Genomic DNA, 14,988 nt, shown 5'->3' with positions numbered 1-14,988 from the left:
AACAAACCCGATGGTCCTTAAAATGCTCGACCCACAAGTGTACCGCAACAACTATGGGGAAAAACTCAAGAAATGTCAGGTCTCGAGTTATCGCTTCCCCACACCAAGCCTGGGGCCAAGGTTCAGCACACCACCTGCCGTCCCAAAACAAACCAAACCCCAGTGACCCTGCCGCGTCCGAATGCACTTGAAAATCATTGTGGAGGTTCAAAGTGTCCTGCCACAGTGATACGCCATTAAATTCTTCCAGGAATTCCAGCCACACACGGAGGTCGGCTTGCACTTGGGCGGACAAACGAACCCTATGATGCGGTGCCTGCAGCCCCGAGGTAAGTTTGGCCAGGCGAGAGCAGAACGGGCGCCCCGGCGCCACCACCCTGCAAGCAAAGTTTAAATGACCTAGCAACGACTGAAGCTGTCGCAAGGTAACCTTCCTCAATGGGAGCAGTTCTTCAATGACCTTCCTTAAAGCAACTAACTTATCTGGCGGCAAACTAGAGGTTTGGGCCACGGTATCCAACAAGATACCCAAATAGGTAAGTTGCGTAGTGGGACCCTCAGTTTTCTCTGCCGCTAATGGAACCCCCAGGTCTTCAGCCAGGGACGCAAAGGCACGCAGCAGAACCACGCAATTCCCCGTGTCCCTCGCGGAGGCCAGTAAAAAGTCATCCAAATAATGCGTAACCCCGCCCAAACCGGTTCTGTCGCGCAAGGCCCATTCCAGGAATGAGCTGAAACACTCAAAAGCCGCACAAGCTACCGAGCAGCCCATGGGCATAGCCTTATCAAAATAGAATCCCCCGTCAAACTGAAAACCCAGCAGCCAGAAATCCTCAGGATGAATTGGCAACAAACGAAAAGCCGACTCAATGTCGCACTTGGCCAATAGGGCACCAGGCCCAAACTTCCTTATCATCTTGATCGCATGATCAAGAGAGGCATACTTCACCGAACAGAGCTCCGGGGGAATTACGTCGTTAACCGACGTACCATTAGGATGAGAGAGGTTATGAATTAGGCGAAACTCCCCCGGGGCCTTCTTGGGAACTATTCCCAAGGGTGAAATGTGCAAATTAGGAAAGGGGGGGGTGGCGAAAGGACCAGCCATACGACGTAAAGCCAGCTCCTTTTCAATTTTCTTACGCGCCACACCAGGCATGTCCTTAACGGATTTCTGGTTCCTAGGATTCTGGGCTACAGGGGCCACGACCACTGGGATCCTAAATCCCAGCGAAAAACCATTACTCAAATACGACGCTGACTCTCTGTCTGGGTAAGATTCCAGTAACGCCAGTAACGGCTGTAGCCGAACCGGAGTATAGGCCAAAGAAAAGATATCACTTTCCTGCTCCGGGAACAGGAGGCTGGGCAGGGACCTTGGGGGGCTGCTGGGAGCCCCCTCCCCTGCAAAAGGGCCGCCTGGCCGCGGAGCAAGCAGAAGCCGAGTGGCTCCCAGAGCATTTGTCACAAAGGTGTGCGAATTTACAGGCTTGACGTTGGCAAATGCCCTTATTAAAGTCCCAGCAGAACCACTTGCGCCCAACTTTTTGGGTGGCAGGCTTGAATTTTTGCAACTCAGAAGCCTTCTTCTCAATACGTGGTGCCACATAAGTGGTCCACACATCCAAGTCCTTCCTGTCCCAGCGGGCCGTCGGTATCTTGGCCGCCCTACGCCTAAAGTTCTGGTCATATGATAATGCAGCAGTCTCGCCAGCCATCGTAAAAGCTGAACGGACAATAGACAGATAAACCCAGAGGTGCAGAGACCTCTTGGGATACGCTGCAGAAATCACACCAGCAAAAACCTGGAAACTATCCATCCAACGTTCAAAAGTCCTGTCAGCCTTTGCTACAATTGTCCGTCTTTTGGGAACGGAAAGGCCCTTGTCCAGCGGCTCCTGACCATCAAGCGGAGGAGCCAAGCTGAAAATATCCACGTAGCGGCCATCCAGAATCCTAGACCGCAATTTGGAAGACAAGTGGGCACCAGGAATAATATCCCTAGCAGAATTGGTGGAGACTCTTACGTCAGGCACCAGGACCCCTTCTCGACACTCCTGTACGGCGCCATACCTGGCCCTATGAGAATTTGCCCTACGCTCCCAAACCCACTTTGGCAGCCCCGACGACTCCCCGTAGCCCCAGTAAAGCTTAAGGGGGGCCCCCTCATCACTGCTAGAGCTGATGGAGGAAGTACCTGAAGTGGAGGACGATGTGTCCCTCCGTCTCTTCTTAGAGTGCCTCCTGGAGCCCCTTTTTCGGCGACGATGCCCACCGGAAGAGGACCTTGGAGGAAGAGGAAGACTGTCTTCAATCGAAGAATCTGACGCTTCACCCTGTTGCACTGCACCTGGGGCTGACTGAACAGAGACAACTTGTGAATGAACTGGATTAGAATGCCCCAGCGCTGGGGGCCGTACAGGTGAGCCCCGTACAGCGCGGCCCCGGGTCGATGCGCTTCTTCTGGCGCCGACCCTGGCACGACCACGGCCCCTAGGCACTGCATCCTGCGATACAGGCAGCACCGGAGGTTGGACCTGCGGAGCATCAGGTAAGCCAACTCCGGCTAACAGTGGCTCCCCTTCTTCACTAGATGATGATGCAGGAGAGGAAACATCCACCGGGGGAGGCGGGAATGCTGATGACGTTGACGGGGTCGAGCAACGGTGTAGCAGGCCATCCATCTCCGCCTCTACCCTTGCCAGTGTCACCGGGTCGCCAGACAAACTTGAAACCATAGCCTGGATGCGTTTCAAGGACTGACCAGGCTGCGGAGATCGCAAGGCCTGGGATGGGCCTTTTATAGGCCGCTTCGAGGAGCGGGCTGGAACAGGCCTTCCTGCTGCCTTCTTAGGAGCCATTCCTACTACTGGTGAGAAAAGAAAAGAAAATAAAATTAAGTAGAGAAAAAAACAAAAAAACAAAACAAAAAAAAAAAACAACTAAGTTCTTTAAGACGCTAGAATCTGCAAGAAAATGAAGCAGAATGAATTAAATAGTTAATTAAAACTAAGACCTAGACTATAAAATGATGCACCAGTAGACAGGAGGCAACCACTTGCTTACAGATTATGCAACAGATCGGTAACCCAGGAGCAGCTGGGAAGAGCACCAGCCACCAAATCAGAAGCTGTCCAATACGGAAACAAACCACAACCTTGTGCTCTTTACCAGCACACACACCTACACTAGCCGTCCAGGCTGCGTGCAATTGAATAAATTAATTGCCTGCAAACATATCAACTGCCACAAGAGGTCGCAGTAGTACCAATTATACTCAGCCTAGGATAAAGCAACCACCAGGCCCTGCAATTACTAGGCCTGAACGCTAGAGGCCGCCACGTGGCCGAGAGGAATCAAAATGGCGCTCCCGCCTAATGAGGCTGCAAAATGGAGGCCTCACAGCTCTCCGCTCAAATCAATGCACCTCTGGGGACAACCAGCGGCACCCAGCCCCCCAGCAACACCAGGCCGGCCTCCCAGGGCCTGCTACAGGGCAAGGTAAGCCACCCCTAGCCAGGCAGCCAACAGAAGCCTGTGGGGAAGGGAGAAGCAAGGACAAACTGAGAAGAAATGTTCCCTTGACTGGGGATCGACCCTGCAAGAGGGCAGGGGAATTGAGGGAAGCCCTCCCCACACGGCCCCTGGGCCCAGGCCGAGCACCCCCCCCCCCCCGACTAAATTAAAGGGAATTAAAACAAACAGGAAAATTAAATAAAGTGGGGAAGGATCTTTCAGCAACAAATTAAAGAAAGAGGAGAAAATGGAGGAAGAAAAACAAAGGGAAAAGGTATACGACCCAAACTTCTGCTGTAGTCACTCAGAGATCCGATGAGATCCGATGTCCACAGCAAAAGAGAAAGAGAAAGCTGTGGACCTTGCTTAAATAGCCACTGACCCCACCCCTAAGTTTGCAACATCAACTTTCCCCAGATAACCAGATCCTCCCATCTAAACAAGCCCTGGCTTTAACTTGCCTAGCAATCATGGGGTGCCTTGTATAGCCCCATCCGCAACCCGTGCTCTCCTTTTAGTGAGAACACGCTTTATTGTTCCAGGAATTCAGTTTGCACGTAGCACTAAGCCAAACTATAGCATTAGCACTTTTAGCAGCCACATCATAGTACTGGTTCATGTTTAGTTTATGATCACCTAAGATGCTTAGATCCTTTTCGTGTGTACTGCTGCCAACCTCATTCTATACTTATTCCATTGATCTGTGTTTATGTTTATACCTAAATGCAGGACTTAGTTTTGCTGTGAAGGGCAGGTGTGCTGGTGTTCGCTATTGTTTAAACCAGGAGATATTTAGATTTTAGTACTGGAAAGAGAAAAATGTACATTTTTGGAAAAACAAAACAAAAAATAGGAGAAAACAAAAGGTTCATGGGGAATTCTAGAAAGGAAGGCAATAGCATTACTATCCTTCTTTTTGCTGTGTTTTACATGAATGCCCTTGTACTTAATTGGCAAGAGAGCACCCACTGTCTGAAATTTATAGAATAAAGCAAAAGTAAAATAAAACATTTTTAAAGGATGCTGGCAAAAGAAAAAGACTAGGTCATTGGTCACTTGCAATGTCACAGGCAAAGTATAATAGGTACCCATGACAGTCATACAATCACACTCCACACAGCATGAAAAGTCACAATTGATGTGCTTGACTGAGAGGAAAATTGCATGTTTCCAACAGCAAAATAATACTTTAGAAAATGTGCAGTCCCCAAAACTGAAGTACTTCTGGAGAATAGGTGCCTGGATTTCCTACAACAAATTAGTAACAACTCTGCACTGAACACATAACAAGTGTGGAATTGTGCATGTCTTCTTTTTCCATAATCATATTAGTCTGCACTGCTTCTGAATGTCTTCTCTTTCGGCATAGTTCTGTATTTAGCTTTCCAATGACAGCAAATATTTCAGGGAGAGGATGCCTTTTATTGTTTATGTTCTGCCCTTTTTTTAAGAATCACACTTATGAATACTTTTGTAACCTACAAGCTTCACTTCTGCAATGCAGATTATGTGGGGCAGCATTTGAAGATGACTCTGAAGTTGTAATTAGCAGACAAACTCATCTCCTGACAGATAGAGGAATGTGTTATGGAATCTGCACTGGCTGCCTGTTGGCTTCTGGGACCATTTCTAAGTGCTAATACTTACATTTAAATCTTACGTTGCTTTAGGGGTCATCTCTGTTGATGTAAGGCTTGATATTGTCTACACACAGCTAGTCAAGGCACAATGTCCTGAATAGAACATAATCCCTGAGACTTGGGGACTTTACTGCTTTGGTTTAAAGACTACAGATAGTTCTTCTATTGCTGCCTTCTAGAAGGAGTAAAAAAAATGTACATTTTGTACATTCCAGAAAGCATTTGGTTGATTTGCTTTTTGGTGCTTTTTTTGGTGGCCGCACCAAAAAAATGCTACTGTTCATTTAATGTGACTGCTTTTATGTGACCTGTCTTGAGTTGTTGAAAGATGAAAGACTAAACTTAAACATGTATATGTTATCTTTCAGCATCTCGGGACATATGTATACAGTGGTACCTCGGGTTAAGTACTTAATTTGTTCCGGAGGCCCGTTCTTAACCTGAAACTGTTCTTAACTTGAGGTACCACTTTAGCTAATGGGGCCTCCCGCTGCCGCCGCGCCGCCACCGTGCAATTTCTGTTCTCATCCTGAAGCAAAATTCTTAACTCGAGGTAATATTTCTGGGTTATAGCGGAGTCTGTAACCTGAAGCGTATGTAACCTGAAGCGTATGTAACCCGAGGTATCACTGTATCTATATAGAATCTAGCTTTCTCCAGCTTTCTCCAGGATATGGTTGGTTTTTATAGCTATATGAAATCATACTTGCAGAGTGAAGTGGGATTACTAGAAGGGGTGCCAATGTGGCATCTGGGACAGCTGATGGGGGGGGGCATCTGCATGATTTTCTGGTCTTGACTCTTTTCCTTTTATTTTAGGCTTGGCAGATACTTTGTGATATGCCATGCCTGCATGGCGGCCATTTTGTGACTGGTGCCACGTCAATTCTTTGGAATTCCAAATGTGTCTGCTGACCAAAAGTATGGTGACCCCCTGCATAAAAGGGAGGACTCTCAAATATGATAAATGTACAGTGGTACCTCCGGTTGTGGACGGAATCAGTTCTGGAGCTCCGGTCGGATCCTGAGGTTTCCGCAACTAGAGGGACTGCTTCTGCGCATACGCGTGTGGCGAAACCTGGAAAAATACTTCTGGGTTTGCTGTGTTCGCATCCTGAAGGATACACAACTGGAAGTGTGCATATCCAGAGGTACCACTGCATTGTACAAACAGCTCCAGGTCACACAATATATTCATTTAGGCTGTAGTCTTCACCATATCCCTGGGACTAATCCAGTGGAATTTACATCTAAATGGTTGTATGCATTAGTTGTTCTGCTTTATTGAAACCTGTTTAAAAAAATCCTACCCATGCAAATCTCACACCTCTAGTAACATGTAATGTCTAAGCCATGTTGTTGACACTGCCTACTACACATGCAGCATTGGCATGCTGACACAACACACACAGAGAGACACACACACACCGAGGATGAATCCCTAGCATACATGGAAAGGTGACTTGATTTAGACATCGCACCAAATTCAATGTTAGCTTTTTACACATACTGGGCGTTACATTTAATGAAAATGAAAATCAAATGAAAAGATCCTCAGCACTGGAGCAGACATGAAATACTCCTCTTTTTCCCCTTTTAAATCACTATTTTCATAGAGCAGTACAGATATGGACACTTACAGAGTTTGGATAACAAAGGGTTGTGAACCTTGTTCTTCTGTAACTCCAATTGAAAAGAGTGCAGATGGAGTTGTTGGGACTTAGCTATACTGAGGTGATAATGGACACATATATACCATATGTTTAAAACATTCTTATACAGCTTTAATAGTCATAGCTCCCCACAAACAATCCTGGAGAGACAATGGTTTGTTAAGGGTGCTGGAGACCATAGAACTGTGAGGGGTCTCCTAACAACTCTCTGCATCCTTAACAAACTACAGTTCCCAGGATTCTTTGAGGAAAGCAGTGAGTTTTAAAGTGGCATGAGTGCTTTAATATACAGTGTGCATGAGATACACGTGCACTCTGATCTGTGGTCTGAGCTTTACTTAGCTTAGGGTGATGTACTTGTGAGTAGGTATGCTTTGACTTGCAGCTTAAAGTTTCCATCAAAGAGACACCATCTTAATATACACTGTACAGAAAATAACTTCTCTCTCTCTCTCTCTCTCTCTCTCTCTCTCTCTCTCTCTCTCTCCATATGAATATGTATGAGGGAAAGCTCAATAGTTGCCTCATGCATACACATTATTGTTCTACTCATCAGTTGTTTATTGCTTTGTGTTCACAATTCACTAGTGATTTGCCTTGCTTCTGTAAAACAGATGAAAATATACCTTAAAAAGATTGTGGCATTCAGATTGCAATCTTAAACTAAATATAATTAATGATTTTTTTATATATGTATCTAACGAGAATAAGCTTCAAACATTGTCAACATTCTCCTTAAGCATTCATGACCTGGCAGAATAATCAGACTGTTCTGGGTGAATATAAGCTGTTTGAATTTTTTCAGGGAATTATTATCCATTTGAAAATAAGATGAAGAGAATATTAAATGTGTTTTGGCTTTGGGGAAATCACTTTTCCACCCTCTTAATTTTTTTAATCTATTGAAATGAAACCTGACCTCCTTTATTGTATATCAATAATCATCAATATTTAATTTAACCTTCTCTAATCTTTAGTAGATTTCTTGTTTTGCAAAATATGGCTGAAAAATGTAAATACAATTCCTTTCGGATCAGAGTTTGATGTGAGATCCTTCTGAAGATTGGTGGGTAAAGATCAGCATAGAAATAATTTCTTAGCTTTTGAAATGGTTATGCCAAGATACACAGAGAGACTCTGAGCATTAGCCAAATATCTGCCATTAAAATCTCAACTTCAAAATTGACTTTTGCATGCATAACCTGAATTTTTGGCAACCTGTTCTGCAACACCATGGCGTACAGCAACAGGTTACTGCATAAATAATTCATTAGGCTACCGCCTTCCATCATGCTTAGAAAACAGACACCAGAGATTTTAAAATCTTAGCACATTTCAGTCTTGTTACGCCTGACCCCTTGTGTATAGCTGCTGCTCACGGGAAAGGGACAACAAGTGTTATGGCCTGCAGATGCTATCGGTGCATATTTACATGAACCCGAGAAAATGCCATTAGAGTTAACAAATATAAAAAGTATATAGTGATGTGTGTGAGAAACAGAGACAGAGAATAGAACAATGATATGCAACACGATGGATGCTTTAGTTAGATGATGCATGATTAATAGCCACAGATTAAGCAGAAACAGAACAGGACCTGCGAGACCAAATCTCCATAAAGCACACTGGGCAACCTTGAGCCAGTCACTGCCTCTCAGCCAAACCTACCTCACATGGTTGTCGTGAGGATTAAATGGGGGGGAGGACCATATGCGCTTCCCTGAGGTGCTGGGAGGAAAAGATGGGTTATAAATAAATGCAGAAGTGACATGGACCAGAAATAGACTGATTTGCCGATCTCTACTATGGCGTGTAAAATAATCCTATAGTGTAATCTAGGCTCAGGAGGAAGCATTGTTCTAGGTGCATTTTGCAACATGGAATATCATTAGTGCAAGCGGTTTCTGAGTTCTGGGCACAGTGCTGCGCCTAAGATTTCAGATTACAACTGCAGAGTGGAAGTAAAGAAGGACCTTTTTCTGCCTCCCCACTTACAACTACTGTTTGAAGACTGGAGAAGACACCCCCTGAATAATATTAGAGGGGTGGGCAGGGGAAGGACTAGACCATGTGAAAATTGAACATAATATTTTAGCTGCAGTTCATTCATTTTCAGCTTGTTGTGCTTGAGGTGAGAATATTCTCCGGAGAATATTCTCGAGAATGCGAATATTCTCAAGAATATTCTCTGCTAGAAAATTTTGCGGAGAATATTCTCCACAAACAGTAAATTCTGATGTAAGAACCAGTTTTACAACCCACATTTAAAAAATCTAGTAAATAATAAGTAAAGCTGTGATATTGCCAGTGTAAGTAATGAATAATGATTTCTTTTGATCTAGCTGCATTACTGAGCATTGTGTCATCCACCATTGGCAGATCTGAAATGTGAGCTTCAGAAAACATACATACACACACACACACACACACACACACACTGTATATTTAGTTTTAAAAATGCTATTCATTTAATTTGATGAACATTTGAATTCGTATTTATTTCAACTATATGTAATAGCCTTTTTTCTATTTTGGTGTGACCTTATTCATAGCAATTCTATACCCTTGGCCATACAGTGTGATTTTACTCCCCAGAAAGTAGCTTTAATGCTTTATACACTTAAAGTACCTAGGCCTATACAATTATGTGTAACATAAGTGCCAGTAACCAGTTTTTTCAGTGCCATTCAATGGTACAATATTCTCATTAATCGAGAATATTCTTGAGAATATTCTCCAAAAGATTATTCTGGAGTATTTAATATCACTAGTTGTGCCCATAAACTAGGTTTAAGGTGCCATTTAGCTCCTAGCTTTCATATTTCAGTTTTGAACACTTGAAGGAAGCACCATTTTCTACTGCCTCAGGCTGCAATCCTCTATGTACTTATTTGGAAGTAAGTCCATTGGACCCATGCATAGAATTTTACTGTAACAAGCATCTATGGATTAAGAAATGAGAATAGAAATGTCTTGAAGCTCCCTGAGACATTTCATTGGTCTCATTGAGTATCTGCCCTTGAAATCCCACTTTCTTGTAACCTACAGATAATATTAACTTTGTCCTTTTCTTTAGGACAAATTGTACTGGCAAGAAGTTCCATGGAAACCAATAAGATTGAAGTGACGGGTAAGTGAATATATTCCAAATAAAGCTAAACTAGATATGATGTTTTGCAGGGGGAACTTTATTTTGATTAATGGATATGGTTTTTCTTTTAAATGTGAAAGAAATGAACATACTCCAAGCACAGGAAAGAAGAATGTGCTTATTTTTTCCCCACTGGCATTTATTTCATTTATGTAACGAAATTCAGTGCTGCAAAGATTAAACGTGCATACTGATCATAATATTCTGCCTTGCATTGTCTGCACAATATGGTTAAAATGAATTCACTGTTGAGAAAAAAATAACAACTTAATGATAAAAGGGCATTTTTTCCACCTCAGAGACAGGCTGATCTGAATGTTATCAGCTACTAATTAATCTAGAATTACTTTTCAGATATTGTTTGGCAGCTAGCAATTCTTAACAAAATAATTATATATTTGTTTCTATGGCTAACAAATTAAATGCTAATTGTGCCCTAGCTGGAAGTTGGCAGGATCTTGCAATAATTTGTTTTGGTTCATTTAATATATCTTTTATAAATGCATAATGGTAACCAACATTATTTATTTATCATGGAATAAATAAATATTTAGATCGTCTTTGCATTGTTATGGATCACTGGTGCAAGATTCATCAACTAATTTTGCATAGTAATACATTTTATAATTATGATGAGAGTTGAAGTTTCATTACAATGGCTGCAAGAACAGGCAGAGCTTGTGGAGTACATTTTTTTCCTTATTATTCATGCTGTCTGTTTGGAACATCTTGAAAACATAATGTGCTATATGGCTTTTCAGACAAAATGTAGCAGTATTTTAGTTCACCAAAATTAGTATCTCATTCTTCTAGTGTGCTGATTGAATCTATGAATTTCTCTTTTCTTTGTTTCCTTGCTAAAACTATGTCTATACCACCCTTGAATCACATTCCCAAGCAGTTTATATAAAGAATAAAACAGGTGAAGTTGCAATCCTGTGGTCTCTGGGAAGACATCCTAGGAGGCATAGGATCTTTTGAATCACCCCCTCCTGCTTGAAAAGGGAGATCTGTCATCATGAGGATGAGGAAAGGACTGCAGCTGGTTCTTCTGATGGTAGGTATTTGACAGTCAATGCCAGGCATGTTGGCAATATCCTGCCCCAGTGAGCAGTCAAGCTGCCATATTTTTCACCAGCTGCAGCTTACAGACAAACTTCAAGGGCAGCCCCATATAAACTGCATTGCAGTAATCCAGCCTGGAGGTTACCAAGTGTCCTGCAGGGTTCCATATACCATGGAATGCAGCACTTAACTTATGGGGCAATCTCCTTAATAAAACTAAGATTTCCGTTACTATTTCTATTTTTCCTCCCTTTACCCTGTCAAAAAAACCACCGGATATACTTTCAGAAATCCCATCTGAGTAAATATCAGACTTAAAAATATTATTCAGGGGGCAGGGAGTGTATTTCAAATCAAACACTAGTTTCGTTTTTAATCAAGAATAAAGATGTTAAAATATCATGGTCGTCTCACACAAGAAGCAGGCTTTTCCTGCAGTCTTTGCAATTTGTATCACAAATGAATGCTTCGTTAACATTTGTATATCATTTCCTGCTCAGCAAATTTCCTGTTACAATGTTCCAGCATCTGTTCAGAGAGATGAAACAAAGAACTACCACTCAGGTGTCCATTGACTGAAAAATGAGTAGTGGGTAATTAATGCAGAATTTTGTGTGTAAACGCTTCCCAAAAATACTCTCCAACTTTATATCAATAAGAAATTAATGCTGAGGAAATTAGGATTTCTTTTTAAATTATCTCATAACCAAGATAAAAAAAAAGCTGTTAATGTATATGTGTCCAGATATAGCCTATTGATGACAGAAATGTCTCTGTGTAGCAATAGCTTCAACATCCATGCGCTGAGCGGGTAACCAGGAGGAATATTAAATTTTGTTCAACAGTGTGCTTCTTAATATACAGCATCTAAACTGAAAGTTTCAAATATCTCCCCTTCTGGAAGTTGTACATCAGGGAATTACAATCAGCTCAGCATTTCTGCTAAGGAGAGAAATAGTGTTATTTGAGTTTTATGTGAAATCTATAACATTTGAACTTTGGCTAATTGAAAAATATGGTGCTCTCTCTCTCTCTCTCTTTTAGTACAACAGTATTTGTAGTTAACTTTCCAGCGCTGCAGAGAGGCAATACCACAAGTCTTAACTCTAAAGCTAAAGTTTCTCCTCATGTTTTTCAGCACCAGATGCTAAGTTAATTACTGTAGCCCTCTTCAGTCCTTGCATTCAGCAGCAAGATCTGAAGGGGCTTGTGAGTGTGCTCATTTGAACCCATTTACAAGCCTTCACACAATTGGGAATGCTGCACTGTGGAGAAGTAGAGTGGCAAAGCTGGAACGCCTCCTCTCTCTTAAAAAACACCACCCATTACAGTAAAAACAAAACCCAAACAGAAACAGCAGTAAGTAAAATAGCAAATGAGTCATAAAAAATAGTAAAGGTCAAATGAGACAAAAGGTTTGTGTGAATAAGGGTTTGGTTGGGGCCTTTCTTCCTATGCTATGTCCATGCATCCAATATTTCTGGTGGAAAGTCCCTTGGCAAACTTGGTACGAAGATCCACAATGAATGTAAGATTTTTCTCTCTTATACAAAGAAACACAATCATTTTGATTCTGTCTAGACCAATGATATCAAGCCACCACCTTTCTTCTAACCTTTCGATAGAGTATTCTTAGATAGTGAGTCCTACTACTTTATTGTTTTGAGTGCTCCTTTCATAAATTTCAGGGCCAATGGAAGAATTGCCACTATAAATGGAAGTTAAACTATAAACAGGAGCTACATCTCACCTTATGTTCAATTGCAAGAACAGCTTGAGGCCAACAGGTCAAGTGGATGAAATCATAAAGGTCTGGAAGTATATAAAATGTGAGAGATTCAAGGGCAAGTTTCCATCTTAGTAAAAATACTTATCTAAAACTGGAACAATATGGCATGGATTTTTATTTTTGACACGTTCTTTTTCCTGATCGAGCATTTAACAATGTGAGAGAAAAGACCTTGATGGTAGGGGCTTTCTCCCTTTCCCTGTTTAGCTCATTGCAGACAAAGGAAGGACTGTGGAAGAAATATGATTTAATCCCATGTAAGGAAATCTAATTTCTTCCTTTATCTAGGTTTAGATGTGAATATTATTTTTATTTTTAGGCCCATCTTCTTATTTTATGGCCCATCTTCACCACACATACACCATAGTTATTGTATGTATTCCCCCAATCTGTTTTTTGTGTCTCTGTTTTGCTGGCCACAGGAGGGATTTTCCAGTTCATAAACAGATTCACTTGTTCAAGTTGTGGCTAGTTGCGCCTCAGGCCCCGAAACCCGCCCCCATGGAAATAAAGACACAAAGGAGACAGAAATTAGTTTAAAAGTTAATGGGCAAATTTAGGCCACAACTTTATTGAATACACAAGTGTGACTGGTATTGGCTTAGGCATTGGTATCTAATGACTATAACTGGCTCCCGCCCACCCAGCAGGAAACCTGCAAAGGGTAAACTACCAGCAGAGGGAGCTCCAACAATGGGTATTAACTGGTGCTCACCCCTGGGGTTTCCGGGATAAAGCGGGATATCAAATCCAAACTCTTCTTCTTCTTCTAGCATAGACCTAGCCCCTCCCGGGCTTCCGATGAGATCCAGACCCCCAGATTCCTTTAAAGGAATACCCTATCAAATGGAGGGGCAGGTAATGGAACATAGTCCCAGTGTAAATAGGGTGCCTGCATTAATAAGAAAAAAATTGTATTTTAGATACTTGGTATTTAAATTACTTTTTTAAAAGACCAACAAATAATTGTTTTTTTAATCAAAGCAGTTTGGTTCCATTCTTGAATAATGATTGTTATGTATTTAGGTCTCACTTACTACTGTGGAATAATTGACCTTAATGGGACTTAATTCTGAATAAATATATTTAGACTCACACTGCAAAACTACAGTCCTATAAACACGTATAATATAAGAGTAAGTTCCACTGTATAAGATTAGGAAAATACCATAACTGCCTTGTTGTTCATACAACTCTTGTTACAAAACCGCTATTATTTTGAAGCCATTTTGACAGTCTGGGTGTTCAGCTGATGCTCTTCAATAGCACATTTCTGCAGATAAAGCTCAGGGTTGGCAATTTGTGCAAACTGCTTTATAATAATGCTCTTTTTACATTGGTCAAGGGAATACTTTCTTATCTGCACTGATTTTGTTATAAATAACACAATTAAGGGGGAAATTAAGGTACATGTGACTAATGTGAATGTACTATGTAACACAGTACTTAGTATGAACCAAGCAGAGATGAGTTTGGGAAAGGAGTGTCTGGGCATGGAATATTGGTGCTATGTGCTATACTGTAGTTGATCTTTAAGTTCCACTGCCATTGTTCTTTTTGGCATCATATTTTGTTTGGGAAGAACTGTGCGTGGCTCATCTTGTAATTAGCTCAGGTTTTCAGAATTTTATTGAACTGGGAAAACTATTTTCAGCTTAAAACAGCCAAGGGAGGCTTGGAATCATGGAAACTTCCTGCCAGTCCTCCCTGCCTTTGTAACCTTTGTAGAAGGAAACTACAATTGTCAAAACATCCCAGTTGCAATGGGATTAAATATAATAAAATAATAATGGCATTAAAAGAAGCAGATTCAAGCACAATAAAACCAATCCGTTTTGAGATTAAAATTTCTTTCAAAGGCTCTTTATGCCTGGCGTGTGAGGGTTTGGTGAGAGATTTGCCTGGTGCTGAAAAGATAAGAAGGTAGGTATCCTTCCCAATGAAGATCATTCCAGAAAAGGAGCACCACCACTAAGAGGACCTTCTACGTGTTCCACTTGCAGTACAGGAGTCATCTGGGACCAAAGTATTTAAGGTCAGCACTAGCCCTTTGAACTGTGCCTGGGAATGAATTGGAAGCTATTTTAGCTGTTTAAGGACTGGGAAGATATGCTCCCAATTCCCAGTTCCAAGTAGCAGCTATGTTTCCCAGAA

General features: G+C 41.9%; 1 long non-coding RNA gene across 1 annotated transcript in view; it reads left to right on the top strand.

Moving 5' to 3' along the window:
• The window catches only part of LOC310843824, an 88,917-nt gene that overhangs the window by 14,270 nt on the left and 59,659 nt on the right, over positions 1–14,988 (top strand). Inside the window, exon 3 of the long non-coding RNA XR_014563667.1 lies at positions 9,906–9,959. This is a non-coding gene — a long non-coding RNA (uncharacterized lncRNA). The remainder of the gene's footprint in view (positions 1–9,905; positions 9,960–14,988) is intronic.

This window comes from Podarcis gaigeae (assembly GCF_964106915.1).
Source record: "Podarcis gaigeae genome assembly, chromosome: 4".
Lineage (NCBI taxonomy): Eukaryota > Metazoa > Chordata > Lepidosauria > Squamata > Lacertidae > Podarcis > Podarcis gaigeae.
This window is presented reverse-complemented; position numbering and strand designations above follow the sequence as displayed.